This window comes from Poromitra crassiceps (assembly GCF_964638095.1).
Source record: "Poromitra crassiceps genome assembly, chromosome: 23".
Classification (NCBI taxonomy): domain Eukaryota; kingdom Metazoa; phylum Chordata; class Actinopteri; order Beryciformes; family Melamphaidae; genus Poromitra; species Poromitra crassiceps.
The window spans coordinates 15529936-15535935 of record NC_139639.1 but is presented as its reverse complement, the minus strand read 5'-3'; positions in this window follow the sequence as shown (position 1 = coordinate 15535935).

Sequence of the window (6000 nt, the reverse complement as noted above, 5' to 3'; positions counted from 1 at the left end):
CTTACATAAGGCGCTGGTTAAGGAAAGCACACGGTAGCAGCCTGGCTATGGTCAGGTTAGTTAAGCTCATTGAGAGTTACTCCAGCATGGCAGCTACTGATAAACCTTATTGGTGGGAATAGTAAACCAAGGTGTGGATCCTGAATGTCTCATGGTTTGGTAAATGATTAACTTGTTTGCCCCAAAGATCCCTGATTTAGTCCACAAACATCAGAGCCATGGACATCCATTTGGTGAGATTTTGTCTCAGAATCAAATCTAAAAATATTTGTATTGTTTGACATGATTTTGTCCAGAATTCCATATCTGTTAGGGTGGGAATCACCAGAGTGAGTCCTCGCGATACATTATCACAATACTTAAAGGGGGACTTACCACCCAGATATGTAACAAAACGGCATGCTGCTTGATTTGAAAAAACCTATGGGAAAAACCAAGAAATTACGTCTCCTCTTGTCTCACTAATACTCTTTGGCTGTGCTCAGCTCAGGATTTTTTTTCCGGAAATCGACGCCATTACAGTTTTCTCACCGCCTCGAAAATAAGTTATTTGAGAGCTACAATATCTTTATAAATATCAACAACTAGCCAACGCTGGTGGCCTGTATGGAAACAGCATTGCTCAAAATGGTTGAAAGTTATATCAATTTGGTCATTCAGTGGTGAACTAGAAATTGACTTATTTTTCTCCCATTAGTGTGTATGTGGCTTCTGTAACTATCGTTAAAAGAGCCTAGTGACGCGAGCCTGGTTACCCTATTACACAATAGGACAATAGGACGCTCTCAACACGCTCATGTAATCACAATGCGAGATTTCTCCACGTTATGCCCTTGTCCAACTTGTCATATTCCCCGCCATGAAGTCCGTTTTTAATTTTCGTTTATCCCTTTTTCATGATTCTTGTCAAAAGTTACAGTAGTGCACCTCTGATTTTTCCTCTCGAGCGCAGGGCAGCTCCCTCCTCCTCCTCCTCATACCCTGGCTGCTCAATCCATTCCAGTCTGTCCAAACTTAATACCGATCTAATCTCAGTATGAGATGCAGGGAAATATATTATAGTAGCCGATGTGTTTAGAGCAGCTTTGTCACGTTGTCACGTCGTAGTATAGCGTTATATTTTACATGTGTGCTAAACTGCGAAGAGATTTGTTTGCGGAAATGACGGCGGGGATGAAAGTCGCTGCCACACAGCAGAGGAGGAGGAGGGGAGGCTCACTTTGGTGCGGGCTCGGAGCTGCTGCAAACACACAATAACCCCTCCCTCCCTCCCTCCTCCTCTCTCTCTCAGCACAATCAAGTGGTTGAGTAGTTCTCAATGTGGGGCCAGGGGACCACCAGTGGTCCTTGAGAGGATTCCAGGATTCTCTGTTATCTCTCAATCTAATATATATGGAATTCTGGACAAAATCATATCTAGGCTACATAAAAAATAAAAAATAAAAATCTGATTTGCATCTGAGAGACCAAATCTTATCATATGGGGGTCCATTGCCCCAATGTGAACTAAATTAGGGCTCCTTAGTGTTTTTCCATCTTGCCTAGTTGTATAGGCTTTGGAGATGCACCAGATGCACGTGCTAAACCCACCGTGACGTCAGGATGTACCAAATATCCCATTCATTTGAGGGCACAAAAAAAGCAGTGTTCAACCCATAGAGGTCACTTATGTGGCTGAAAATGATACAAATGGTACAATGGCAACAGTTTGGTCTCAAATGTGGAAATTTTGACCAGAATTCTTCACACACCACCCCCAAAGTCATTGGTTAAAAGCTGAAAAAGTGTTTTGGGGGTAAGTTACACTTAAGTCATGATACAATATTATTGCGATAAAAAAAGAAGTGATATTTGCGATTTACAAATGGGGAAAAAAACTTTTCTCAACATCTTGTGTTGTCAAGCAGACAGACTGACCAACACAGTCATTGTACAAAAGGCCCTGTAATGTTTAGTTATTTTAGTTCTGTTCAGTTCTACTCTTTTTTAAGTTTGAACTCTACTGGCGCAACCCGGTACTGCAGCTTATATAATTATATAAAGGCCTCATCTGCGTGCCTTATGTGAGGTGAAGCCACGGACTTCCAGAGGTGCGCGATTGACGGCGTCAATCTTGATTGATTTGACTTTGTGTGCGTGCATGAAAGGAAATGTAAGTCATTTCACATTGTGTTCATTGTTGTTTGTGATTTGAGCCATTCTCTCTGCTTTGGAGATATCTTGAGTTAGTAGTTTTCCACATGTCCATATGTCATGGCACCTTAATTGAATAATTGACAGTTGGCCATGTGCTCCGTCCATTGAATTCGTGAATATAATTCTGATACAGTTTTGTTTTGTTATGATGTCATGATTGTAATGATTGTTTGTAGTGTTGTTATTATACATAGCCTACTCATGTCATGTAATAATTGTGGCTATAAATTCACCACCTGTTCAACACCTATTGTGTAACTATGGTGCAGTAATTCCTCTCCGTGCATGTGGGTGTAGTTTTAACCCTTAAGTGGGAAATACGTTTATAGTATATAGTTTCTGGACACTCATTTTAAAATGCAGTTTATTTCTGTTGCTTTATTTCCAGTGTTGGGCAAGTTACTTTCAAAATGTAATATACTACATATTACTAGTTACTTTCATTTGAAAGTAATAAGTTACTTTACAATATTACTGTCTGTGTAGAGTAACTCGTTACTTATTACACTACTTTTGCATTACATTGACCAAAACAACAGCAGCAGCAGAATGACATAACATCACCGCCCCGGAGCCATCCCAAAAAATAATTTCAGCCGCCATGAAGTCAGTGTAAACTGTCCAAAATTCTAAATGTTATTCTTTTCCTTTGTGATTGTCATCTATAGTGGTTATTTGCATAAAAACACACAGTTTGAAATTATTGTATCTTTTTTTTAAATATGTGCTTTGAGTAAAAAAAAAATACTCAATTTGTAACTTGAGTTACTTGACAAAGTAACTGGTATAATATTACTGAAATCCTATAAGTAATAAGTTATATTACTGACTTACTGCTAAAAGTAATATATTACATGTAATATGTTACTTTTGTAATGAGTTACCCCCAACACTGTTTATTTCAGACCACACACCATCAACACCCTGCCTATACCGCTTGCTAATAAACCCAGTTACATCCATCAATGCTTCATTATTCCAGTTCTAACCAACCTCCAAGGGGGCTGCATTAGACCGGGAAAACAGCCCTAGCCTAAGTTCAGCTTTACCCATTTTATAGTCATAAAAACTTGTCATAAATGTTGCATGCACCTGACAATTTATATAACTAGGCATCTCGCGCGCTACGCGCACTCGATTCCTAGGCTCGCCCGCCCTGCAGCTCGCCCACTGTGTGGGCTCACTTGCTCTTATGACATCACTGATGACCACTGCGCGTCACTTCCTCACCTGCTCTATGACATCACTGATGACATCATCACAGATGACATCACTGATGACATCATCACTGAACTTTAGCCTCAGCCAGGAAGGATGACATCACTGATGACATCATCACTGATGACATCACATCATTAGGTAATTAGGGCAATCACCTAATAATTAAAAAATCTGGCTCTGTCAGGTTACCCGCACAGCCCAAGGGTGGAAGCCATCGTTTCCATCTGGTTCCTCCCCGATTCTACCTACTTATACTCCCATTACTTATATAGCCTCAGACTGATGACATCATCACTGAAGACATCACTGATGACATCATCACTGAACTATAGCCTCAGCCTTAAAAAATCTGGCTCCGTCAGGGTGCTCTTTACATCCCCTGAAAGTTTCAGCCCGATCGCACATAAAATGGCATAAAAATGGCACAAAAATGGAAACAGAAACAGAAATTCAATTTTCAATTCAATTAAAAACTTTATTCGGGACACAGCTCAGGGGGGTCCATAGCACAACAGACATCATACAGAATATATAAATAAAGATATAGAGAGAGAGATTGTAAGAAAAACACAGGTATTACAGGTATTAGAAACATTGCCCACATGCTCCCTTTTATAAGAGGAGGATAAAAAATTGCAATACATGGCATTCGTGTGATACGATATATTGCCATACAAAATATGGCGATACCTACCACCCTGTGTTGTGATAACAGAGATAACAGTGGAACTGATTGAAATAGTCATTCTTCTACATTCCCTAACCTATTGTATAATGGTGATTTTTTTTTTTTATAATGTTTTTATTAGGGTATAGTCAGACAATATACAGGTAACAACATAACATTTGTCTCATTTTCTCCCTCCCTTAAGCCCCCACCCCCTCCCACCCATCAGGTTTGATATCTTAACAAACTTTGGGTTTTCCAAAAATAAACAGACAAACAAAACCACCACGACAAAAACAAACTAATACTGAAGTGTAGTTAGCAGGCTCTCTCAGTTACACATGAAATAGTAGAGGTAGGTATACTAGAGAGAGAGGAAGATAGAGAACCAACAACAGCAACAAAAACAACAATGACAGCGACAATTAAAATAAACAAAAAACAACAACAGAAATTACAGGGTTGCAAAGAACATCAAGGTTCTGATTCTCCGCTTACATCATGAGACCAAGCCCTAGCCACCGGGATGGACCACATGGTTGAGATCTATGTTGCTATATTTATAGAGATCCGGGATACATGCTATCTAACATACCAACATTATTGGCTGACAGAGGCATCAGTATGGATGTTCTTCTATATAGCCGCAATCTGTCAAAGTATTTAGACATCCTCAGATCATCATGACACCCATTATATAATGGTGAAGTTAACCAATCCTTAAATTTGTTGGGGACCCCCTTGACCCTGGTGACCCCCATGTTATTAAGCGATCAGTATAAAATAGCCTACAGGTTTTGTGTGTCATAACCAGGTCATTGGAACTCATTGACATCCATCGGTGCCTTATGTCTTTCCATTATGAGAGAGAAGAGGGAGAACAGGAAGGAGAGGGCGACAGTCTAAGACGTATCACAAGATTCGAGAGTATCAGAGTATCTTTTGTGAGATTATATGACCCCCACAGCAGAAACCCCTCTACCACCCCCCCGCCCCCCCCCCTCCAACAACACTATACAACTGCCTTCCCCCATCTGTCATCTCCCTCCCAGTGAGTCACTCTGTGTACCATTGCTTCAGCCTTCCTACAGAGGGGTCGGCGCTCGTAGAGTAGCGGAAGGCTGGTTAATAATTCGTCCTCTGCCGCTCTCGCTGTCTCTTCCTCAGGCTAACGTGTGGTTTGGAGGCCCCCTCCTTCCTCCTCCTCTTCCTCCTCCAGTGAGCTCGTGTCATCATTACAGTTGACAGTGTGCACTCATCGCTGCCGTCGTCTGTGTGCGACAGCCGAAACACATTATTGCAACCTGAATCCACACAAGTGCGCATAAAAATGTCCACTAAAAAGAAGCAGAAATTGAGGTGAATCAATGCAGCATTTTCTTTCTTCAAAGGCACGTTTCACCTCGATCATCACATCACCGTCACACATTGTTAAGGAAACGGTGTTGCCACAGACGGTACAACAGCATGGTCAGTTAGGTCTCTCTCAGCATTATGTGAGACCTTATATGACCAAATGTGTATCATGCAATCGGCTGTGGAGTGTCTGTCTGCTCTAGGCAAGCCGAGTGCTGCTAAGGCATCAGGGGAGTCATGTGACCATGGGTGCAGGGATTGGTTTAGTGCAGATGTGACATCAGCAAGCCTCCCACTCCCTCCCTTTCTCTTTCCTGGTGTGCCTCTCTCTCCCTCCTCTCTCTCTCTCTCTCTCTCTCTCTCTCTCTCTCTCTCTCTCTCTCTCTCTCTGTATTGCTGTTTTTTTCTCCTTTGCCTTTTCTCAGCATCCCCCCTCTCGGAGATGGCGTGCGTCGGTGCTGCTGGGGCGTCCGGGGCCTAACGCCGCACCGAGAGAGGACCCCCTTCCCTTCCCCCGATTTTGCTGTCAGATTCCTCGGGACTCTCTCCTGCCCGCAACA